This window comes from Acomys minous (genome assembly GCF_964271855.1).
Source record: "Acomys minous genome assembly, chromosome: 1".
Lineage (NCBI taxonomy): Eukaryota > Metazoa > Chordata > Mammalia > Rodentia > Muridae > Acomys > Acomys minous.
The window spans coordinates 90,379,033-90,406,376 of record NC_140483.1 but is presented as its reverse complement, the minus strand read 5'-3'; the positions used below and the strand labels follow the sequence as shown (position 1 = coordinate 90,406,376).

The 27,344-nt window shown below is 37.3% G+C and overlaps 1 protein-coding gene across 11 annotated transcripts in view; it reads left to right on the top strand.

Annotated features, from left to right (window-relative positions):
- The window catches only part of LINGO2 (leucine rich repeat and Ig domain containing 2), a 1,231,101-nt gene that overhangs the window by 904,565 nt on the left and 299,192 nt on the right, over nucleotides 1-27,344 (top strand). For 10 of the 11 annotated variants that reach the window (XM_084795136.1, XM_084795135.1, XM_084795139.1 and 7 more), the window contains one exon: nucleotides 7,303-7,461. The gene's annotated coding sequence lies outside the window, so the exon portion shown is untranslated. Of the gene's footprint in view, nucleotides 1-7,302; nucleotides 7,462-26,098; nucleotides 26,363-27,344 lie in introns of those variants that run through there. The other variant, XM_084795137.1, reaches the window with a different exon arrangement.

The following is a 27,344-nucleotide window of genomic DNA, read 5'->3' as shown; positions in this document are numbered from 1 at the left end:
GGCTAGCTTACAGTTTCAGAGATTCAGTCCATTGCTATCATGGCAGGAAACATGGCACTGTTTAGGCAGACATGGTGTTGGAGGATCTGAGAGTTCTTCATCTTGATCTGCAAGCAGCAAGGAGACACTTCCACGGGACAAGGCTCAAGCATATATGTGTCCTCAAAGCCTGCCTCCACAGTGACACCTTTTTTTTTTCAACAAGGCCACACCTACTCCAACAAGGCCATATCTCCTAATTGTGCCAATCCCAGGCACTCAAATACATGAGTGTATGGGGCCATGACTATTCATATTGACACATACAATATACTCATGAAATCTGGGAGACTATGAAAATGCCACATCTATAAATTATAGGAATAGAGGAAGAAACAAAGGCACAAAATTACTTTCAACAAAGTCACAGAAGAAAATTTCTCTAAGCTGAAGAAGGAAAGTGATTCTCTGATTACAAGAGGTAAACTGAACACCAAATAGATGAGACCAGAAAAAAAATTCCTATGACATGTAATAACCAAAACATTAAATGTATACAATAAAGAATATTAAAATCTGCAAAAGAAAAGGCCAAGTAACATATAAAGACAAATCCATTAGAGTAACACCTGCTTTCTCAGTGAAGACTCTAGAAACCATAAGAACATGGAATTATGTCCTACAAACCCTTAAGAGAATACAGTTTCCAACCCAGAGTACTATACCCAATAAAAACTTTCAGTAACAATAGATGGAAAAAGAAAAATTGCCCACAATTAAACCAAATCTAAGCAGTATCAATCTACAATCCTAACCCTAAGAAAGATGCTGGAAGGAAAAAAAGCAGCATTCAGAGGTTAACCACACCCAAGAAAATACAAGTCATAAGTAATCCCGACCAGGAAACTAAAAGAAAAGGAGAGCCCATACCATAACAACAAAATAACATGGATAAACAGTACTCACTGATAACTTACAACATCAATTGTCTCAATTCCCAAATAAAAAGACATAGACTGACCAATTGGATTTTAAAACTAAATCCATCCTTGCTATATCCAACAAATACACTCAAACATCAAGGAAAATTATCACCTTAAGGTAAAAGAATGGAGAAAGATATTCCGAGACAATGGTCCCAAGAAGCAAAGCAGTTTGGCCATTTTAATATATGACAAGATAGACTTGAAACTAAGACAAATAAGAAAATATGGGGAAGGACACTGCATGCTCAAAAAATAAAAACATACCAAGAGGTCATTGCTATTTTAAACATCTATGCATCAAGTACAAGGGCATCCAATGTCATAAAAGATACACTAGTACAGCTAAACTCCCATATTGATACTCACACAGTGAGAGTGAGTGACTTCAGTATCCCACCCTCACTAATAAAGAGGTCATCCAGACAAAAACTAAGCAGAGAAATGTAAATGCTAAGTAGCATCATAAATCAGGTGTACCTAAAGGATATTTATAGAACATTTCACTCAAGCACAAAATAATATACCTTCTTCTCCGCAGCTCATGAAACTCTCCAATGGACAAAATCTCAACATACTGCAACACAAACCAGGTCACAGATACAAGAAAATTTAAATGATGCCCTGTATCCTCTCTGACCACCACAGATTAAATCTAGATATCATTAGCATCTGAAGCAAAAGAAAGTTTACAAACTCATGGAAACTAAACAACTAACTACTGAATAAAAAATGTATTAAGATATAAATGAAGAAGAACATTAAATATTTTCTGGAAATGAATGACAATGAAAACACAGCATACTCAAACTTCTAGAATACAATAAAGACAGGTCTAAGTGTGCAGTTCATAGCACTCAGTCACTATATAAAAAATTGTATTCTAGGACTCTCTGGATCCTTCTATTTCTCCATTCTCCCATGCTTCTCTCACCTAGAAACCCAATAGGATGTCCTCCCCTGGATAAGGAGACCTGGTGGCACTCAGAGGAAGGATAGCAGGTTACTAAGAAGAGACTTGATACCCTATGAGCATATACAGGGGGAGGTAATCCCCCTCAGGAACAGTCATATGGGAGGGGAATAAGGGGAAAATGGGAGGGAGGAAGGAATGGGAGGATACAAGGGATGGGGTAACCATCGAGATGTAATATGAATAAATTAATAAAACATAAAAATAAAAAACTATAAAATAAAAAAAGAAATGCTCAACCTCCTTAGTCATCAGGGAAATGCAAATCAAAACAACTCTGAGATTCTATCTTACACCCATCAGAATGGCTAAGATCAAAAATTCAAGTGGCACCACATGCTGGCAAGGATGTGGGGAGAGAGGAACACTCCTTCATTGTTAGTGGGAGTGCAAACTGGTACAGCCACTTTGGAAATCTATCTGGGGCTATCTCAGAAAACTGGGAATAAGGCTTCCTCAAGACCCAGCTATTCCCTCCTTGGAATATACCCAGAAGATGCTCCAGCACACAACAAGGACATATGCTCTACCATGTTCATAGTGGCCTTATTCATAATAGCTAGGACATGGAAACAGCCTAAGTGTCCCTCAGTAGAAATATGAAAAAAACAAAAAACAAAAAACTGAGGTACATTTACACTACAGAATACTTCTCAGCTATTAAAAGCAAAGAATTCCTGAAATTTGTGGACAAATGGATTGAACTAGAAATGATCATCATGAGTGAGTTAACCCAGAAGCAGAAAGATTCAAATGGCATATACTCACTTATATCTGGACACTAGCCCAAGGGGCATGTCCCATGAAAGTCTTCACTTACCAGGAAAGTAGGATAGAAGGGAGGACATCCTATTTGGACTCTAGGTGAGAGAAGCATGGGAGATTGGGGAAATAGAGGGATCCAGAAGGTCCTGGAAACCTACAAGAAGAACATTATGATGGATGCATCTGGGCCCAGGGGTCCTGCTCAAACTATGACACCAGCCAAGGACAATATGTGCAGTGAACTTCGAACCCCTATTCAGATCTAGCCAATGGACAGGACATTCTCCATTGAGTGGAGAGTGGAGACTAACTTTCACATGAACTCTGGTGCTCCATATTTGACCATGTCCCCTGGATGGGGGGCCCTGGTGGCACTCAGAGGAAGGATAGCAGGCTACCAAGAAGAGAATTGATACCCTACGAGCATATACATGAGGAGAAGGTCCCCCTCAGTCACAGTCTTAGGGGAGGGGAGTAGAGGGAAAGCAGGTGGGAGGGAAGAATGGGAGGATACAAAGGGTGGGATAACAACTTAGATATATCATGAATAAATTAATAATAATAATAATAATAATAATAACAATAATAATAATAACAAATATTTAAAAACCAGGATAGCTAAAAGAATACTGAATTAAAAGAACTTGCAGGGGCATCACTAACTCCAATCTCAATTTTACTACAGAGTTATTGTATTAAAAACAGCACAACAGTACAGCATTGGCATAAAAACTGACACCCTGATAAATCGAAATGAATTGAAGTCACAGGCATAAGCCCACACACCTTTCAATGCTGATATTTTTAATTAAAGAAACCAGGAATACCTAATGGAAAAATACAGCATATTCAACAGTTGGTGCTGGTCAAGTTTGATGTCTGCATGTAGAAGAATACAACTGGGCCCATATTTAACACCCTGAATAAAACGCACATCTGCATGGATCAAGGACATCAATACAAACCCAAATACACTGAGTTTGACAGAAGGGAAAGCAGGGAATAATTTTAAACTCGTTGTCAAGGGAAGAGGCTTCCTGAACAGGACATCTGATGTCACAGGCACTAAGAACAACTAATAATTGGGACCTCATGAAACTGAAAAGGGTCTGTATGCCAAAAGACACCATTGTATATACAAAGCAGCAGGCTATGGAATGGAAAGAGAATTTTCTTACCAAGCTCACAACCAATAGAAGGCTAATATCTAAAGTATAAAAAGAACAACAACAACAACAAAAAGCTACACATCAAAAAACAAATAACCCAAATTTTAAAAGGTGCAAATCTCTGAACAGAGTTCTCCAAAGATGAAACACACATAGCTGAGAAACACTTAAAGACATGTTCAATATCCTTAGTCATAAAGGAAATACAAACCAGAAATACTTCAAGATGCCATTCTAAAACAGCCAGAATGGCCAAGATGTGTTTGTGTGTGTGTGTGTGTGTGTGTGTGTGTGTGTGTGTGTGTGTGTGTGTCTGTCTGTCTGTCTGTCTGTCTGTCTCTCTGTCTGTCTGTCTGTGTGTCTGCCTGTGTCTCTGTCTGTGTCTGTGTCTCTGTCTCTGTCTCTGTCTCTGTCTCTCTCTCTCTCTCTCTCTCTCTCTGTGTGTGTGTGTGTGTGTGTGTGTGTGTGTGTGTGTGTGTGTGTGTGGTGTGGTCTCTCTCTCTCTCTCTCTCTCTCTCTCTCTCTCTCTCTCTCTCTCTCTCTCTGCGTGCGTGCGTGTGTGTGTGTGTGTGTGTGTGTGTGTGTGTGTGTGTGTGTATACTCTTTGTGCCAGTGAGGACATGGAGAGTAACGGGCACACTGATCCATAGCTGGTAGTACTACAAACTTGTATCATGAAACTTGTAGGTAAAATGATACAACTAAGAAAATCATGCTGGATAAGATAACCCCTACCCCAAAATAAAAATATTGTACTTATTTGCTTGTATGTGGATGTTAGCTTTTACATTTTTGATAAGCAGGTTACAATTCATATCCCCACAGAGATTAGATATAGGGTAAGAAATTAAGGGCAAGGAAAGTATCTCCCTAGGAAGGGAAACTGGAATATACAGCTATGAATGGACCAGGAAGGGAAAAATAGAACAAGAGAATTGACAGAGAAGAGGGAAGAGGAAGGTAAGGAAGGAGGCAACATGCCTGACACACATACAAACCCACAGAAACTGTGGCAGCCTATACAGGGCCTGCAATGGTTTGTCAAAGATGGACTCCTAGCTCTGAGAGGAAAAGTAGACGCAATCTCCATTCCAAATATAACAATCCCCAATCTATAACCACTTGCAAAGGAAAAATTAGGTAGTTTTTCCCCCAATGGAGTCTGAATGGGCATACAAACCACAGTTAGGGGCAGGACCAATGCCCAACAGCAGATTGCCATCACAAAACTAACTCCATGGCATTTTTAAGGTATTTCATCTCATAGTGCTTTGTCTGTGCATTTTAAAAAACTCCACAGTCCATTGGTTATATATTTATGCCTTTCAGTTTTGTGGTTTTATGGGATTTTTGTGTGTGCAAGTGTGTGTATCTGCATCTGTATGTGTTTCAGCCTTTTTTTTTCCTGCTTTTTGTTCTATCCTGTTTTTTTTTAAATTTTATTTTTAGATGCCTGTTATTTTTTTACAAAAGAGAAGAGGATCTGGGTGGGTAGGGAGGTTGAAAGGTTGTTAGAGATGTTGCCTGAGGGAAAACTCTGAGCATTTCATTAAAAAAAACTATTTTCAATTACAAGTAGAATAATGTTATATAATACTAAATAAATCAGTAATCAATATTCAATAAAAAGGTATACAAAGAATATTCACTACTGAGAATTGATCAATAATATTTCTTCGGTTTAAGGAAATAAGCAAATTGGCATGCTATATTTACCCTCTTATAACAAGAGGCTGTACCAGTGTGTGCAATGTGGTATCAAGTCACAGATGGCTGCTTCCAAAGCAGGTAGCTCTTAGAAACTAACTCACTTCCAAGCCGTTTTTGGAGCCTGAAAATTATGCTCATAAATGCTTTCCTGTTATCTGTCGACCAGAATATGCATTCTTCAATATTTTGCATGACTGTCAAGAGACTGAAAAGAGTGTCACTTACGAATATTGGTTCCTGTTATAAGATAATTGATTTGATTATTTTATGAGCATTCTCCAAGCAGATGAGTAGAGTTTTTTTTTGGTATGAATAAAAATAGTTTGCATCTATTATTTAGCTAAGGCTATAAGTTAATAAGTGTAAGAGTTTAGATTGACAGATTTGAAATTCCAAATCGTGGACATGGTGTGTGTGTGTGTGTGTGTGTGTATATGTGTGTGTGTATGTGTGTGTGTGTGTGTGTGTGTGTGTGTGTGTGTGTGTGTGTGTGTGTGTGTTTATGACAGGGAGTAGGGAGAGAGAGAATCAAGGTAAAATACCTGTTTTAAATTGCAGAAAATATATACATATATAACTGTTTTTCATAAAGGCATTCTGAAATATTGTATTTTAATGATGCGAGAACTGGATTTTGGACCCTTGTTTTTTTACCATCCTGGAAGATATGGGACAGTAGTCTACCTCATTGATGAGACTTTGAATGGAGTCTCCATGTAGCCTTCTGGGAAGAGTTGAAGCCCTAATTGCAGGTGCATGTGGATCTATCATATTGTGGGTTGTTAAGATTTTTACATCTGTGCCCATGAACATGAAGAATGTGATTATTCAAAAGAGTTTCCCCATGGACTCAGCAAGTAAATAATAATGCATTATACATATATATGTATATATAATGGATTGCATATGTACAACATACATATAATGAACATATGTGTATATATAATGAATTATTATTTACTTATATTATATACATGCATATACATGTGTGTATGTGGATAGATGAAAGATAGATATACATATAGATAGTAGATGTTCATAGAGGATAGAAAGAAAGAAAGATAGATAGATAGACAGACAGATAGATAGACAGACAGATAGATAGATAGACAGTGATTGTTGTAGATATTTAAAAGTATCTGTTCCTAAAGTCTACTCTGGGAAAACTACTAAATTTCCTAGCTGGTCAGTACCTTTCTGCATTCCTACTGAACTCAGTTGTTTGTGTGTCAGGCATCAGCATAAAAAAAGCTAATGATTGTGCTTAGGGATTTTCTCCATCCATGGATGTCAGAAATGTTTGTGAGGTTTTACAATATATGTATTTATATGGACTTTAACAATTGGACCATTAAATGTGTGATTGATTGCTCCTACACAATTATTTGGTTACTTTCTTAGGCTTTGGCCACCGCTTTGTGTAGAGACATCAACTCCAGTGTGTTCATTCTCTTTATTATCTGGCCATGTGTATCTTGCCATGGGTAGATATACATGGAGGATAAATAGGTAGATAGATAGATAGATAGATAGGCAGACAGACAGACAGACAGACAGACAGATAGATAGATAGGCTTTCCAGCTTTGTGGTTCTCAGCACCCTGAGTGGCATTTACACACTACTTTACGATTCCTTCATTGACTGAGCAGTGAAGGCCGCCTAGTTGTAGGACATGGCTCACCATCTTTCTATTATGATGAAAGAATGTCTTGTTTGTCACAGGCTTGTTTCAAGCACTCGGCTTGTGGGACCTGAGAGATTCTGCTGCCTGTGACATGCTGGAATTATCATGATCAACTACCCAGTTTGGATTTCGCCCAGTGGCCATGAACTTTGTCTGGTAGACGGCAGAGGTTGGATTTTTAAAAGAGAGCAAACCAGGTAAGGTGCGAAGGAGGCATCTGCTCATTCGTCACTTGCTCCAAGGGCTTCGGTGTACTTCCAGGAGGTACTGAATAATGTATGGCTGTGCTGTTTATTTTCGCAGTGCACTGAAAGGTGGGTTGAGGAATGAGACTTCTTTACTTCACAAGGGATAGAGTAATGATTGAGTCTTTTTTCTCTCGAGGGAAGAGAGAAGACGTTCTAAGGTGTACATTCCGCAGGCCTGGGTATCCTCTAGTTTATAACTGAACGTAGTACTCGTAGTACTCAAAACTTGCCGGTGATAGAGTTCACCTCTGTAAGCAGTTATTCTGAACTCCAATGACACTGGCAATTGTACTTTTGAGAGTGCAGTAGGGAAAGCGTTGATGTGATATAGTCATATTATATACAACATAGAAATGTGAGTATGAGTTCATTTATGATCTTACACGCATTTGTTATGCTTGCTTCTATTCAGAAAAGTATACCATTATTTTTGTTTTTACTTCTTTGAAAGTATTTAGTGTTTTGAATTCTATTGATATAGTATCTAAAATGATGTTGCATATTGAGATTGGTATTGTTCAAAGAATATATAGTAAGAAACTCAAATCTTACCTAGTGTTTTTTGTTTTACTCTGAAGGCTTCTAATTATTACCCATTATCAGACTTGGTTTTTCTCATTTACTCTCTTTCACTATAAAACACAATGTAATTGATCAACAGTTAGCTGAGCAAGCCACAAGTTATTCTTTTTGACTTTAAAAGAGTCAGAACTTTTGTAGCTTCTTTTGTATTTAATACATTGGAAAATGAAGTTTTCTGGTTGTTCAAGTATAAACACATAAAACATAAGTACAAGTTTTTAATATAGAATGCAATGGGGCGAGGTAATTGTATCATACAAATATTTGAGTCCTATGAGCTTTTTGCAAACACTGCCTTTTTATTTTTTGAAAAAAAAAGTAATGCCATTCAGCCAATAAAACATATATTATATATATATATGATATATACATTATATACAGTACATTGGAACCTAACATATTTGGATGCAAATTAGGACTTCATATCATATTGCATATTATATATTACAGAATAGTATTATAGTCCAAATAGTATAACATGATCATTTGGATGTCAATCAGAACATTCAAGATATTAGCAATCAATTAATTATCAGAAGTCTAACAAAAATGCCTTTCTAGCAATTTATCATCATGATACTGACCATGAATGCAAAATATTTTTCCAATCCCTTATAGATTCAAAACTTTGTTGGAAATTGTAAACTCATGGCAGAAACCCGAATTTGACAGACTGAGCTGATGAATAACATGTTTTGGTTTTTATGCCACCGTGTGTCATCCACACTTAGAATTTTCTATAGTAAATTATAATGTTGGATTCATTACTGGAATAGAGAGCAATCCAGCAGCACAACACACTCTCACTCAATCCCTATTAAGTTTTTCTGTTTCACTCCAGAAACTGCTAATTATTATCCATGATTGTTCAGACCTTATAGTAATGCTTGCCTGTTAGATCCTCAGGTTTTTAAACTTTTTTTTTATGAATGCAGAGTAATATTTATTCTGATTGTGTTTATTTTAGTATTTTCAACAAATCTGATTTCATATCAAAACTTCAAAGTTATAAAGGAAGGTCTTGGAAAAGGGAATAAAACTGCCTAGTTTCAAGAAAAACTCTGATGTGACAATGTGATTAGTCATCATCTTGCCAAAAAGGTTTCATTGCTTTCATTCTCTAGGATACTTTGTTTCTGAATTGTAGGTCATCAGTTGGGGGAAAAGTACAGTAAGCAATACCAAGTAGCTTCCCTTTCTGCAGGCCTTTGAAGTAAATTTTGTTAGTTACAGTAGATATAGTACCTTGCCCTGTAGTGTATAAAAATATAGCTTATACATGTCCTCTAGAATACATTTTCAGTTAAAATTAACTTTTAAAAAACGAACAGAAAATATGTACAATGCCTCTTTATCATTTACATTAATTTTCTATTTGTTTTGTTTTCTGTGGTCTGAATGGAAGTTGCCTAATTTTACCATGACGTTGTTCACTATTACAAAACAAAAATATGAAGGCTTCCAAAGTCTATTTCTCAAAAGCTTAAACAATACCATGAAATTTTGCATGATTCATAAACTTAGAAGCAATTTTTCTTTTTTGAAGCACTCTTGAAGGAAAGATTTGCCTGGCTCAGAGTTATACAACTACATGTTTGAACATACTGTCAATATTAAGCTATAAAGACAGGAGGTGAAAGATAAGATTGTTTTTCAAAGTAATTTTAATAACAGTTTACTCCATGTAACAGGATATGTAGTCTCCAAGGCAGCTCATGAAAAACATTTGAGTTCCCTCTATATACACTATATCCTTGCAACTCACAGAGAGGAAAGCACAGTCTCACATGGGTATTTCTTGACATTCTGAGTCTTTCTGATATAAACTCTGGAAAGTTTAGTGAAGCATCTGGTCTGTCGTGAAAAATATTGCATGAACTTAAATGCTGATGACATTTATTTGCCATCTGAAAATTTTTGGAATTCATAACCAATGTACAACAATATGTATTCAGAGATAAATTAATAACCTTATGTTGCATTTTCATCAAGTGGTTTATTTCCACAAAACTAGACAGATAAACCAAAATACAGCAAAATATATGAAAAGCTCACTTTTGACAAAATGCTTTAAAAACATTAATATTGAAACCATTAGTAAAATGATTACTCTCTCTATAAATTTAGATGTATTATTAATCATAAAGGATTGGTGAAAAGATTTTAAATTGAAAGAACCACTCTGGCCACCTAACTTAAGAGTGGGGAGAATTTTAGTGGATGGCAAATAGGGATAAAAACACACTATTCTCATTATATAATCCAATGGTCTCAACATACTGTTAAATTGGACATCATGTCTGAAGAACAGGACATTTGACGTTGGAGCCAAGGATAAAATGGACACATGCATATAAGTAGTGGCTGAGCTAAAAGGCTTTGTATGTACAGGTATAGTAAATTATAAATTAATGCCATTAGTATAACCCAACTTACGCTTTGAAATATATACTGGCAGCAAGTGGAGTGGAGGCATGTAAGGAGTGCGTAGAGAAGGAAGATAAATTTCAGAGCTTTCACGGCAGAAAATGTGTGTGATGCAGTTGACTGCATCAGCATTCCCTCAGAAGTGATATTTTAATGATTGTTTTTCTATGAAAATAGACTCCCACATCTCCAACTTTTAACATGTTTAGGAATATTTAAAATTCTTCACCCAAGAGATGAGGAATTTTTTACTTTTGTTTGTTTATTTGTTTGTTCCTTCCTTCCTTCCTCTTTCTTTCTTTCTTTCTTTCTACCTATCAAACTACCATCTATCTGTCTGTCTATCTACCATCTATCTGTCTGTCTATCTACCATCTATCTGTCTGTCTATCTACCATCTATCTGTCTGTCTATCTACCATCTATCTGTCTGTCTATCTACCATCTATCTGTCTGTCTATCTACCATCTATCTGTCTGTCTATCTACCATCTATCTGTCTGTCTATCTACCATCTATCTGTCTGTCTATCTACCATCTATCTGTCTGTCTATCTACCATCTATCTGTCTGTCTATCCATCTATCTATCTATCCATCTATTCACTTTACATCACGGTCTTAGCCCCATTCATCCTCACCTTCCACTCCCACCCTCCATCCCTCTCCCACATCCCCCTTTCCCTATTCCTCACAAAAGGGGAGCTGCCTTTCCCATCTACCCTACCTCATCAAGACTGAACACGTCCTTTCTCCCTGCGACCTGGCAAGGCATTCCCACAAGTAGGAAGTAACCGAAAAGCTGGTAGAAGAGTCTGTATCGGAGAGACCCTCTGCTCCCCTTACTAGAGAAACCACATGTAGCCTGAGCTGCCAATAGGCCACATCTTTGTAGGAGCCTATGTCCAGTCCGTCCATGGCCTTTGGTTGGTACTTCGGTCTCAGCAAGTTCCCTCATGGCCCTGGTTGGTTGGCTCTGTTGGTCTTCTGTAGCTCCTGTCACATCCAGGTCCTTTTCTCCTCCCCGCTCTTTTCCATAAGGCATTGCCCAATGTTTTTCTGTGGGTCTCAGCATCTGTTTCCAGTGCTGCCCGATGGAGCCTCTCAGAGGACAATTCCACTTGACTCCTCTCTGAAAGCACAGCAGAGTACCTTTAACAGTGTCAGGGATTGGTTCTCTACTATGGGGTGCGTCTTGGATTGGGTCAGGCATTGGCTGGACATTCCTTCAATCTCTTACCTATCTGCTCTCTCTTTATCCTTGCACATCTTGAAGACAGGGTGAATTTTCAGTTTCAGTTTTTGTGGGTGGGTTGGTGTTCCCCTCCATCTACTAGGAGACTTGTCTAGTTAGAAGGTGTCCTCTTCAGTCTCTATGGTCCCTGCTACTAGGAGTCTCTGCTAGAGTCCCTCTCATATCCCTCTGGGAGCCTACCCTGACGTAGGCCTGTAGCTTGTCACAGAGATGCACCCCCTCTTCCAATGTTTCTCTTTTCTATACAGGCTTTTTGTCCTCTCACTTCTGCTCCCATGAGGTCTAATATCTGCCCTCATATCTCTGTTTACTCTCCTATGTTGCACACTACAATGCACAGACCCAAAGGAGATAAGTAACAAGGAGGATCCAAGGAAGGATGCTTAAATTCACTCAGAAGAAAGAATAGGATAGACAGAAGTAATGGTTGGAGATATTTTGACTTTCTTTTTTTCATCACACTCCTGGGCACAGATACACAGAGGCACACAAACCCTGAGTATGTGCTTGAAATTTAACCTCAGATCCTCTGCTTGAATTTATGCTTCAATTAAGACGGGGGCAGCTGTTACCTACTTTATTTTCCCTGTGAGACTTTTATCTCCCAGGCTTTATCCTTCCCTTCATCATTTTATCATTGCATCAATCACTGTGTTTCATTCCTCGGGAGTCCAGCATGCATGGCAGGCACATTTTTATGGCTTGAAAGCAAAGCTACCCTATTTAGCATGTACTGCTTACTTGAACCTAATTAAGTAATTCTGCTGAAACCATCACATCCTTCCTACCACAATGAGCATTTGGTGAAAATAATAGGGAACACATGAAGCCTGCGGAAGACGAAGGAAAAGAAGAATGAAAATGCACAATACAAAAAGGTCACCATCAGTCTACATTTTCTTTGTACAATCCTCAATGAACCAGGGCATGTTAATACCTTCCAGGAGGGAAACTTTGTACTTTGGAACATGACCTTCCCTCCAGTTATTTAATTGGAAATTACAATTGCTGCAAGTCTGTCAGGTACACCAGAGTCAGAGTTTTTGTGTATCTAGTTTTATGTGCATCTGCTGATGGTGCAGATAAAATCTGCTATCTTTGTTTTAAATATACAGTTAAGGATATGTTGATATTATTCCTTGACATGAAGGATGACGAGGCTGACAACCCTTTACACTCTTTCTAAGTACTCAGTCCAGAGCCGCATACATGTTCATTAGGTGTGTCCAGCTCCTGGGAAAAGGTTCAAACAAACCCTGTGTTTTGGGCAGCGACAGCAGACCTCTCCTTTGTGACAGCATAATTCACCTCTTGTCTCTGGACATAAATGAAATGGTCAAGGAACATCTTTTAGTGTTGTACACACTCAGTGTTAGGTTTTTGTTTGTTTGTTTATTTTGTTTTGTAGTCATTATTATCACTCACTTTTAAGTCCCAGGCTCTTTGAAGAAATTTTTGTTGTTCTATGAACTTCCTATTGAAGATGACAGAAGTTTTTTTATATAAATAATGGTTATAGTTATAGCCTTTATGGAGTTTTTTCTATAACAACATATTATTATTTGAATTACAATCATATTTCTGGTGGATTATAGTATAATTTCTTTATAATCAAAGATTATAAGAATACTTTTTCTTACTAAATTATAGTGACTAGAGTCAATCAAACACACTGAAACTCTCTAAATTAAATGTTAACACAGTCTTATAGTAGCAACACAGTGTACTTGTCTGAACACACAGTTCTCTAAATCAGAAATAGTGGAGTCTCAGTCAAGTAAAATCTATAACTATGCCTTTAACCAATTTTTAATACATATAGAGGAAGACTATTATTAAATTTGAAATGGAAAGTTTGAGTTAAAACTGCATTTATCATGATCAAATAATACTTTAAAAGTGGCTTTCATGATTAATTTTACATGTCAACTAAGATTGTAATTGGAGAACAATGCAATAAATCAATGACAATTGCCCAAGTAGCTGGCCAGGACATAGTGAACTCTTGGTAGTATGCAGCTCTACTCTTCTTACTGGAAGCCACATATGTACACGTTACTGATGACAGGATGGACTAGGGTGTGGGTATTTGGAGATGAAGAGTGAATTAACCAGAGATGAATCAATGAACCTTCCAGGACTGGACAATGTGAGTCCATGACAAGCCATGACTGGACAGTCAGTCATCTTCCCTTAGACACTTATGTTACCCTTATGAAGGCAGAAGGAACTGATATTGCTAAGGAATTGATTATCCTGATGAAAAAAAGGGTGGCACTGAATGAATAAAAATCCAAGCAGCCACGCCAGGGGCTAACAGTCTGATAAAGTATGTGCAAGAGGTTTTGGACTGAGGAGTAGGAAATCACTGGGTGAGAAAATTGAACCTTTCATTAGAAAGGATTTATTCATTGAGGTTTAACAGGAAATTGTCATGACTGCAGAAAATCTTTACAAAGTCTTTTCTGCAGAAATGTGGAAGGACCAATAGCCAGACCAAATAAGTTGTGTCTCTTTCCATTAAATCTAATGTAGTAATGAAACAATAATGATAAACACCAAACATTAAATATTAGTTATGTATAAATCTGTCTTTTCCCTGCAATGTAGGCATAACTATGGCCCTATTTGTGATGAAGAATCTGAAAAATAGGATAATACATTACCCAGGCACAGATAGCTAATGTGTCGATTTTTTCTTCTAAGACCTATCCTTTACCAAAAATTTATGACATCTTGAAACCATTTTTGTTTTCAGTTTCAAACTAACAATCCAATTCTTTTCTTCAACATATAAGTGTACAGTTTGCTTCATTAAGTGATAAATCAATATGATGCTCTAACTTGCTACTTCTCGCTCATGTGTATATTTGTGTGTGTGTATGTGTGCGTATGTACATGTGTGCATATGTGCATATGCACACACAGTGCTTTGCTTTGAATCAAAAACATTTGGGAGGATAGATGTCTATTGCTGCTTTTGTGTGGCAGCCCATTTCTACTAGGAATGCAATGCATAGTGGTTCTCAACAAATGTTGGCTGAAGCTACTGTCAACTTGCATTTTTGTTGTGAAATGGTCAGCTACACTTTATCTCCTGTTGCTGAATCTTCCTCACCTCTAATCTTCCTTTCCCTCTTTTGTTCTCTTCTTTCCTCCACTCTACCTCTAAGCCTCTCATCTTTCCTCTACCTTCACACCTGTAAACATACTAACATATTTTGTCTTGGGCTTTCTGTGTTTAAATCTATGCCAACCATCACCTACAGTAGTAGGTCCTTTCTTAAGAAATGAAAGCTGGCAGTGTGCTTATAATTTTCTTTTATAGTCTAGAAAATTCAGGCCAATGGCTTTCACAATCTTAATAATAAAATTCAATATTCATGCTGCACACTTTACATGTCCAGGCCCAGGTTAGTTCCCCAACCAAAGGCAGGTGCATCAGCTGTATCATGACCACCGTCAAGACATCTTACTGACCACTGTTTCATGGATTCTGGGCCATGGGCAGCAACTTCAGTAGACTATCTTTCTTCCATATGGACTCAAGACAAGTTTTATCTTAAATATGAACTTTATTCTCAAGGACTTTATGATGCCAGTAACAAACTAAATGGGTATGAAACATTATAAAAGGACATCCCCAAATCCGTCAATCAAGGTAGAAAACAACAGGTAAACAGAGTCAGAAAAGTGTGGCAGTGGGCTGGAACATTCATAAAATCTTCATGAATGTCAGTGTTCAGCTAGATCTTGGTTCAAGTGTAACAAAATGCGCAATAATTTAGAAACTGTAGGATATTTTGGCAAGGATATAGTTAGAGCAGAGGTAGGAAATAACATGTCTGGATTAGGCAAGAAAAGATGAATTTGATTGTACAGGAGGATTTTCAAAGGCAAGTGGAGAGCAAGAGAAGACATTTGGGCACAAGATTGTTAAGGCCAAGACAGGTCAGGGTAAAGATTCTGGATGCAAATTCTGAATCTGTTCACTCAAGAACAATTGAAGTGCTTGACTACCAGGAAATTTGTAAAGTCATGTGTTTCAGGAAGCCTAAATAAAGTAAGCTTAGCTTTTGCAAAATTTTGCTCATTTTTGTCATTTAACCAACAAGTAGATTGACAGGGGGGTGGGGAACCACTGAAAAGAGTAGGAAATACTTGAGCTGAAAGTCTAAATGAAGTTAGGGATCTATAAAAAAAAAGTGCCTGGATTATGTAAGAGAGGCAGCCCGGGGAGTGCACCCACAAGGCGTGGAGGAGAGCCTGCGGATTTAGAATTCATCTTTTTACTCAGACTTTATACTAAGTTGTTACTATGTCAGTTTCTACTGTGGAAAATTATGCCTTCAGGAAAACTTCAAAGCATACCTACAATAACCCTCTCCCCTACCAACTATGAGCCAGCCTTTGCTGTTATGGCTTACAGGCAGTCACTCATGAAGCCAAGGAGAGGCTGGGCTATTCAGCATAACAGTACCATATACTGTATCAGTCTATGGGAGCCTAAAATGCCCTGTTGTTGGTGGTCTTTTGCTATAATTTCATGAATACTTCAGAATTAACCTGGACAAAAGTGAAATATCACTACTCCTTATGAACCTGAAAACGTCGTTGACTCTCTTCCTAATTTTTAAAATTATATTTTTTAAACATATGCATTTATATTATTACACAAAAATAAAATAAACTACATACATCAATAAGAACCAGGAAACAATTGGGAATTATATAAATGTTACACACATAGTGTTTTGGCTATTTGTATTCGACAACCTTGGAAAAAACATCTTTCCTGTATTGGTGAGTCTAAAATTATGAATGTAAATTGATATCTATCATATCTCTTCACTATCAACTTAAAAGATCTATCAAGACCTAAGACCATCTTGACCCCTAAACAACTAAGCTTAATTGTAAGACTAAAGCTATCTGGTCTTCAACCCCATCAGAGACTTGAGAAGGAATAAAACTTAATTACCTGAGTAAACTGCAAGTGTAGGGTAGCAACTTTCAAAATGAAAAAAAAAAAAATGACAGAGACAGTTTGCTGCCTAAACAATCTCCCAAAACTCTCTATAATGGTGGGACATCATCTTCAGCATTTTGGGCCAATATATCTGACATATTTGTGAGGCAGGAACTATTGAGGACTTGCTTATCTTGTCTTGGCAGAGTTTGGCCATTGATTCTACCTGCATCCACACTTGCCTATTTTTAGGCAGAATTTTGTCTGTGGCAGAAACAAGGACATTTTGCTCAGTGGCTTGTTAGCCACATTTGAAGCCATCTTCATAAGGAGGTTTTTTGATGCTCATCATCTTATTTGAAGTAGGCTAGGTGTTGCAAAGAGTTAACCTGTCTTGTTGTCAAAGAATCTTTAAAACAGTAAAAACATCTTTAAATCCCATATTCTGTTGGTCTCTGTGGCTTTTGAAGACCTTATCTAACTATTTTACCTTAACTATCTATAGAATCAAAGCTATCTGTTAAACCTGGGATGTATATTCTTGTGATAAAAATATACTAGTAATTTACATGACCATGATTTAATCAACTTGTATTACTTAATTATCCTAAACAACCTGCAATAGCACTTTCAAGGTATTGGAAGTAACTGTTGTATTATAATTGAGTTGTACAGGTACAATACCTCATATTAGAGTAGAAATATAAAGGACAGTTTTGAAGAAACCTTCTGATCCCATTTGGTCCAGCATTTCAGACTGTCCCACAGAGGAATCCTATTAAGGCCGGAATTTCTCAACATTTAGAAACTGGACAACAAATGTTACTCCTAGCTTGCTTAATCATTTTCCCCAATTTTATTTGAGCCACTACAAAGGTATGATTCATGCCAAATCAGCCAGAAGAAACCTTAAGAGAATGATTCCCCATTTCTCTTAAGTGAGGTTGGGTAGGTTTTTGGTTGCTCTCTTGAGCTACAAATACATATTTTCATTGGAAGTTGGTTATAAGTTATTATTTGTCTTATTCAGAGAAAAAATGAGGTTGGACTCACGGATGTCTATCTTTTCCTTTAGCTTTCTTTTATAGATATGAAGATGGGGCTTGAAATGAAAGAAGGGGGAATATAGAAATATATTTGAATTACAGAACAAAAAGTAGATTCTTGAATTTACTCCTCAACTTAAGGCCTTAATAGTTATTCATAAAAGAGGTTATTTTCAACTCATTGGTATAGAATTTTGTGTATTGATACAAAATAAGTTTAACTTTGATTACATTGGTACAGAACTCAAATTTAAGATTATTCTTCATACACATTATATATATATGTATATATATGATTTTTAAATATTTATTTTGCAGTCTGTATATTCTTCTCCAGCTTCAGCACTACATAATAATATAGAGCCCATATTTTATTCCCTAGATTCATTTGTCAGCTTCATCCTTTGAAATTCATATTCCTATTTAGAAAACCATCTGGATATTAAGATATGCCTCATAAAGTGGAATCATTTCACCAAAATTACAGTCACCCAAAAAATGGAAGAGAGGAAGAAGGGAGGAAGACAGGGAGGGAAGAGCGAGGATGGAGAGGGGAAAAAAGGAGAGAGAGAGAGAGAGAGAGAGAGAGAGAGAGAGAGAGAGAGAGAGAGAGACACAGACAGACAGACAGACAGACAGACAGACAGACAGACAGACACAGAAACAGAGGAAAAAAGAGGGAGACAAAGACAAAGAGACAGAGGGAGAACTTTCTAGTAGTGACCATTTAATACACCTCCCTGACTTCAGTTTTGTTGATCTTTGGCCCACATTAAACATCATTGTCATGTCCCATCCTGAAGAAGGAAATGTTTAAATCTTAATGCAGTGTGGGAAGTTTCGTGATCAAACTTTTTTCTCTTGGGACTCCTAAAGTCCATGCATCTTTTACATTTTTTGCCTCTATTTCGCCATGCTGTTTTCCTCCACTGGTGTCATATGAAGTTCTTAATTCCTCCTCTTGTGCAATGGAGCACTGTCCACTACACTGGTTTCCCTCACCAGAAAGGGAGGCCTCCAAGGCAAGCATCAGTTCTTGTTCATCCTTGCCTCCCCAGAATGTTTATATCTCAGATCTGGCAAGTATAAGTGAACATATGCATTTTCTTCTCTGTCATATTAAGAGTAACTCATAATTCTTCATCAGTTTTTGATGACAAGAAATCAAATCCTAATCTTCTTGCTGTCTCCACTTAACTGAAATGCCACCATGGGATGCGAGAAAAGAACAGTGGGTTCTAGAAAGTCAAGTGAAAATATTGTAGGCTGGGAAACGTAATGGAAATGATCAGCATTGAAAACAAAATCCTTTCTCTTTCACTGAGAACACTGCAGAAGGCATCAAACAGCACTCACAATGTGATTTTATAAAAAAAAAATACAGAATTTGTATGAGCAATTAAATCTGTTGGAGAAAACTGATAGAAAAGTTTTCAGTTTAATTGCTTTTTCTGATTCCATGTGACTAAAACTAAGCTAGACTTTAAATATCAGTGCATTTCTTTAATATAGCCTACTTGCACTTAGCATAACCAATATCACACATGCGTTATTTGTTTATTGTGTATGTGTCTTTGTGTGTCCATGTTTTCCTCTGTGTATGCTGGTAGGGGGTGTTAACCCAGCTAGACAGCTAGTTGAGAACCTTAACTAATAAGACCCTACAATGTGAGTTATATCTGTGAGCATTTGCTGTCATCACTCTATTACTTAAATAAAATATACCAAAGAGTTCAGTGTTTTTTCATGCCAGTTGCCTTAACTTGGCAATTAAAAAAAGAAAGTATAATGATTATTTTAATAATATAATAATTCAACAGATATAGTTATTTTCTGGAAGTTTGGTTATAAGTAAAATGTTGCATAGTGGAGGTTAAAGTATGTGTCTCAGCGGTGAATGTGTTTAGCATGTGCAAGAAGCTGGGTTAACACCCCCTCCCAACATACACAGAGACAAACACAGACACGTAGACATACAGATACAGACACAGACACAGACACAGACACACAGACATACAAGTTGAGACTGAACAACTCACAAACTCCAAATACTTTCCGACCCTAATCCCTAGTCACTCTAGGATACAGTTATTAAAATTTAGATGTGTAAATATGACATTACATAAGTAAAGGGAGCACAGTTACAGTATAGTGTACAAGCTAACTTATATCAAACAGAATTCTTAATCATGACATGGAGAATTTCCACCATTGCTGTCCAGAAAAAAAAAAGCAGTATATTATAGTTTGATTTCATTTGCCCTGAATTCTGGTCCTCATTCTTTCATGAATGATAGTCATCTCACCCCTGTGAGCTGTGACCCATAGCTCATCCTTGTCGATATGATGCATTTAATATGGAAAGGTTTAAACATTAGAAATACTTCTTTAAAACCACGGCCTTTAATTAATGAGAAAGTGATTGCGCTGAAAATCATTCTAGGTGTCAAGTGTAATCACACTCTACCTGGTGAGCCTGCATCTGGCCTGCTTTGTAAAATTTAATCAGACCTCTGATTTGCATGGAATTCCAGTCTGAACACTGGAGTTTTCAGAAGTTGTGTTATAAAGATGAATAGAATATTAGCTTGCTTTGACTACATACATGTTGTTCCATGTTTGGAGACAGTTACAGATTCAAGAAAGAAGTTTGCATTCAGAAACCAGAGTGTGAGTATCTCAGAGGCACAGAGCCAAGCTAGCCACAAAGAGCAGAGGTACTTAACTCCTGATTATATCAGATAATTGTAGCCTTTTCTGTGTGCACACAGAATGCTATACTTCATTTAGAAACCAAAACTATTTAGACATGAATTTATTTACATTAGTGACTATGCAAAAAGTATGTTTTCCCCTACTCATTAGACCTTGTGCATTTTAAGGTCAAGCACTGAATTTATCTCACTCTTAAGTAAATGCCTGGAAAGTGGCAACATCAGCAATGGATGAAAACGTGCTTAACAGTATCTCCCAACCCCTCGGTTTATGCTGACAAATCAATGAATTAGTTGATAAGATAAGGAAGATGCAAGTGGAATTTATTGCAATAGGAACGCTTTGTCAATGGCTATTGAGTGCTTAGATGAGTCATGTTCTTTCTAGTTTAAGAACTGAACACTCACATCTGAGCACTATATTAAAACATCAACAGCACTAACTCCTTGGTAGGACTCTGAAACTGCATGCTTTATTAATTTCTGTTGGTAAATTCTCTTACTGCTGCTGGCAGATCATCACATATCTAGTGTGTTCTGTTGTGTGGCAATATCAGCCTGGGTTGTACAAGTATGTGCTTTTACCTTCCCTCTCTTTGAGTCATGCTTCCTGTGCTCAGAGGAAACTAAAATAAATAGGACAGCTCAGTTTCAGAGTTCGCAGTTTGGCTGACATGTTTATATATTTGAATAAAATCCATTAAAAAGGACTTCTGACCACAGCCATACTAAGAATTGAATTGTTGGCATTTTTAGTACTTGTAAGGCAATAAACACAAAAGCTGTAAGATTGTTGTTAAATAAGAAAAATAAGTGCTAGGTTTTGGTATTATACCCTGAAGCAGATTAGAGAAGTATCATTTGGTGATGGCTGAGAGACTACCAGAGGTACTTAATTATTTTGCAATTATAAGATAAAAAAGTCACTACAGACACCTGGGCTCTGGGCTGATGTCTAGAAATTTCTCACTGTGCTTCAGAAAAATAGAATAATGCAGCTCTTTCCGAATTATAACTCCAACACCATCAAGGAATCAGGTAGCACATCATGTGTACATACTCTTAGATTTATACCTCATTAAGTGGATTACCATGCATTCAGGTCACCCTGATGTCATATTTTTCAGATATTTTCCATTCTCCCCAAACCCTCAACACTAAAGAAGAGTGGAAAGGTGTTGTCAAAACTGCAAAGATTTTGAATGTAGGCATATATAAAATATCAATGTGATGAAGATTTCCAGATCTTCCAAGGACCTCATCAGTACTTCCCCGTGTTTATTTACAAGAACTTAAATTAATAATCCTTTGAAATTTGGGGTTCCTTTTCTTTCTATATTTCTCTTTACCTTTTTGTATTTATTGTAACTACTGATGCATAAATTATGCTTTTGAATATATTGAACTCTTTTGTTAAACTAAAGAATATTTGTTGGCACTGACATATATTTGAGAGTATAGTGCAATCTTTATTGAAGTTTGGAACATTGGAACATAAAAAGTACTTGACCATGAATAAATTAGCATTTTCATACATCACATTTACATTATCTTTAAATGCTCACTCTTGGTCTTTTATCCAGGTCTTCTACAGATTTGAATTATTTATTTAATCACACTAACTTCCCTTTACACACACACACACACACACACACACACACACACACACACACACAAAATGACAGTAAAGCTTTCTATTTTACATTGCTGTGGATTGCTTATCCAGGTGTGGTATATTTGTTTCATAGTCCTGATATAACTTACTATCTGAGGGCAGAAACAATATATAACTATATAAAAATTCTCAGTTTTTGAAACAAAGGAGTGAGCCATGAAAGGGAACACAATGTGAATAGCTGAAATCTAAGATAATGCCTAAGTTGATGCCTTCAGCAGCTCTTCCAGGAGAGACTCCAGGGCATTGAGATTTTGAAGCGCAAAGGGGTCTCTGAAGAGAATTTACGTCAAAGGACAAAAACCAGCAAAAAGAAAAACCATGTCAGATGGAAAAAGGGATATGATGAGCTGGTTGGCTTTATTTTCAATATAGCTCTTGTTTACATCACTGATGTAGATCAGAATTGGAGAAGGAAAGATATAGGAAGACTGAGAGTGAAGTCTGAGGGCACAGCTCTTGCCTCACAATTAAGAAACCCTAGGTTCAGCACCAGCACCTCCACTATTCTCATATATACGTTACACACACACACACACACACACACACACACACACACACACACACACACATACACATACACACACATACATACACACACATACATACACACACACACACACACACACACACACACACCTATACTCTCTATATATAGAGACTGCAGATATAGATAGACCGATGGATAGATAGATGGTAGAGTATTGATAGAGAGATAATAGGTAGATGGTAAATAGATAGATAAGTAGATAGATAGGTAGATAGACAGATCAATAGATAGATAGATAGATAGATAGATAGATAGATAATAGATAGATGATAGATAAGTACATAGGTAGATATTAGATAGATAGATAATAGATGATAGATAGATAGATAGATAGATAGATAGATAGATGATAGATAGATAGATAGATAGATAGATAGATGATAGATAGATAGATAGATAGATAGACAGACAGATAGATAGATGATACACATATCTCCAGTTCTCAGTGTCTTCTCTGCTTTTTAAATGTCTTCCCCAGCTCAAGGCTTGCCTCACCCAGCTTCTACTGTTCTTGGCTAGGTGTTTGCATCTGAAGGAAAGCAGTGTTCTTCTTTCACGTTGTGGATCTTGCAGCTGTGGTTTGTGTACTTGCTGAAAATATGCTTTTATCTTTAATTTCTGGCATATGAGTTTCACTCTCTTGCAAGAAGATCACAGGTTTTTCTACAAATGTGTTCTCTGAAAAGGATTGCAGAAACCACTCATTGAGGAAGCGCTACAGAAGGATTAACTTCAAGTCTGTTGTTCCTAACGCCTCCCACTGTGTAAGAGAATGCTCAGAATCTGCACTGTCTTCTGAGGGTTCCTATGGACTGATCTTCTGCAGTCCTTTGGTGACTTGCCATTTTGCTGTCTTGGGCCCAGTGTTTCCTGAGCTTTGGAACACTGCTCACTACGAGAGCCTTGGGAATCAATATACTAATGAGAGACTGTTCTTTAGTGAAAACTACCAGAAAGGTTTGTGACCTTCTTTTCCTCAACTGTTATTACCTTTTTCTGTAAAAGAAAGATGACTGTGCCTTTTTCTTTGTTGGGATTGGACTCTTAAGGCTATTTTAAATGGTGTCACTAGTAAGCACCTCATTTATTGAACTTAAGAGCAGGGTAGTATCAATGGTTGTGACAGAAATAGTCTTTTCGAGAATAAAGGTGACCTATATCAGTTCTTATGATTGAAATAGAATAAGACATGTATGAGATAATAGCACAGCTAGACACTTTATAACACCATGATTGACATTTGAGTTTTGCACTAAATACAAAGACACTTGCGATACTTCTAGAACAGGAGGGGCACACTCTGGTCTTCCAAATGACAAGATTCTTCTTGTTACTATGGGGAATGTGGACAAGATAGAGTCAGTGGGGAATTAGAGGCAAGAGTTATGCTATACAAGCAGCTCCTGTGAGAGGTGAGGGCATTTTCTGCCTAGGCTGTGGTGGTAAGCATCATGTCCGCGACAGCCCTAGAAGGAAGAAGGATGCTGGAAGTCAGTCCTGACGTCACCATTTGCTAGGTGCATGAGTATACAGGATACTCTGATGGATGTTCTGGGGTGGAAGTTAAAATTCATTGTGGTTCCAGATTATATGAGTGTTGTGTCACACTATAGATTCTAATTCAGAAGTTCTGACTTTGTACAAAGTCCCAAATTGTAATGATGTTAGCCAAGAAATACACTGTGCTTGTAGGCTATAATAGAGGCTTGTTTGACATCTACTATTCAGCTATGTCCAATACCCAAAGCATTAGAATCCACATACCCCTATTTTACTTTCTTCTCCATTCTTCAGGATAAGGCATAGAAGCTTTTCCTTATAATGTTTATGATCCTACTGACGTGCACTATGATCTCTCTTAGAAGGCTGATACTAAATAGATTTCTCATTAAAATTAAAATTTTTCTCCCCTGTATATGCCTTCAACTTATTCTTCTGAAGTTATTTCATCATATTCCATTTACATAAGGAAAAATAATAATTTTAAATGACAAATGCTCCATTTGTGACTTACTTGTTTACAGAATTTTGACTTCCTTCACTAGGTACCCTCTGGACATCAAAGTACAGACGGTGAACATATTTGTCTGGCTACGAGAAGTGAAAGAGTCCTTTGAAATTTTTCTAAATGGTTTCGAACTCATTTCTTTGGCAGAAAAAATGACATTTACAAAAACACATGTATAAAGTTAAGTAAACAATAGAACAGCATGAAAAACTATTTTTTCCTATGTGTTTAACATTAACTTTGAACTTCCACATTTTTGTGTGTGTGTTTGTTTGTTTCATTATTTTCTACAGTTACAGAGCAAAGAGGAATGCCCCTGGGTCAAAAGGTCTCTTTTCTTAGTTTGCAAAAATATCACTGTCTTATATTGATATGTTCCTTTTATTTAATGAAAATATACTCAGAGCTGAACAATTAAAACACTTGCAGGCATGGGGCCTTTCCTCTACTTACCTCATGTGAACTCTGACAAATTAGCCTGACTTTCTGAGTGTCAGAGTTTTCATTGGTAAAGTCTGAATTATATAAATACATCATGCTGAGCAGTAGTGGCACACACCTTTAATCTTAGCACTCAGGAGGCAGAGGCAGAGGCAGGTGGATTTCTGTGAGTTTGAGGCCACCTTGACCTACACAGTGAATTTCAGGCCAGACAGGGATATGTAAAGAGATTCTGTCTCAAAAAGAGGAAGAAAGATTGAAAGAAAGAAAGAAAGAAAGAAAGAAAGAAAGAAAGAAAGAAAGAAAATGGGAAGGAAGGAAGGAAAGAAGAGAGAGAGAGAGAGAGAGAGAGAGAGAGAGAGAGAGAGAGAGAGAGAGAGAGAGAAAGTACACCATGAAGAAGCTATGGCTATAAATTTTACACATGGGAATTGGTACACTATAAGCTTTCACTAGATTTTAGGCATTAATCTTAGTAGCATGATTGTTAATTATTACTTTCCCAACAAGAACAAATTTGATTCAGGAAGAACTGGCTGGCAGAGCCTCTGAAAATATTCGTGATCTGGCGCTCATGTACCAGCTGCTAATTTGCTTGTTTATTTCATTTGATTTTCCTTAGCTGCACATAAGGGAAGTGGGTGGCAGAGCTTAATTTATTTGTCCCCCTTTTTTTCTTTTTCTTTCTTTTTTTTTTTTTTTTTTTTTTTTGAGAATGTGGGATCTTGGCTCTCATACTATTTTGAGGCATGGCCTGGTGGTGGCACTTGGGGATGTTAGCGCACACTTTGGAAAGGTGGGAGGACTGTGTACCTCTCTCTCCTAGTGGCTCCAACAGCTTTCTTTCCCCCCAAGTGATCATCATAGGTGCTACATTGCTTGTGGTACCAACCAAGGGCCTCTCCTCCCACAGATCTGGAAACACATGAAAAGAGCCATGACTCATGGGCTACAACTTTCTCAGCTGCTGATACAAGCACTGATAGGCTAGGCTCCCATGTTTGCATCCACCCTGCAGGCTGCCTGAAGGGGAAAGGGCTCCTAGCTTTCCAATACTGTGCTTCCCGAGGATCACTGACACACCTGGGAGAGACTGTGGAGAGGGTGGGACACAGATGCTGTTCCTCTGCTGGAGTCCACGGAAGGATGAGCTGAGGTGGTAGGAGGGTATCTTCAGACACTTAGAGGTATGGCGTTCACAGTATTTTTAAATCTGTCTTTACAAACTGTCAAAGGATCCCTGCTTTCCTGCATTGATCTCACACACCCTGAACTCTGCACATTTCTCTGTTAGCATTTACCTTTGCTGTGCTTCTGTCTATGGCCTCTCTGCCTGCTGTGGACCATGTGCTCTGTGAGGGCGAGTCTTTTCATTTACATCCTTGTATCTTCAATTCTGAGTTCACTGTTTAGCAGACAATACTGCTTGAATAGCAATTGTTGGCTATAAGACTGCACAGATTGGTAAATGGATGGATGAATAGATGAACTGCTACACTCATGAAATAAGAAAAAAGATGATAATCAAGCACAATGGATTGTTGGGCATGTAGAAATACTTTCTAATTAGCAGAAGGACATTTGGTGGAGGGAATTAACCTCCAAATAATTTGGACAAAATTTTAAATGAAAGAAGAAGATGTACTCAAAAATAAAAATGAGAATCTCTGAATATGTTGTATGAGCATGTTATTTAAATAAGAATAAAAACAGATTTAGTTTATGTAAAGATAAAATTGTTGAACCTATAGGAAATTTATATAGCAGGACTATTAATCTTCAGTGAGAAATAAATGATTGGTGTTTATCAAGGCACTTCCTGTAACAATGTTTATTAAATGCCTACTTTGACATAGATACAGTGAGTTGACAGACGTAGATATTTGGAGGCTTAGGATTAAATCAAGAAGCAGATGGGTAAATAAGTAATTGTAGTAGTAGAAAAATAGAGGTCTGAACTTAGAACTGTGGAAACACAATCTGGGCATGGTTAGCTATGCTGAAAAAAAAAATATCTGAAAAGGGGAAAAGGGGCCATATGAACTGGACCTTGAAAAATATCTATGACTGGAGGATACAAAGTTTGGGTTGGGGAAGGAAGCAGAATGCATTCTGGGAAATGTAGTACTTCAGTATTTTACGGCAATCACAGTGGGTAGATGAGGTAAG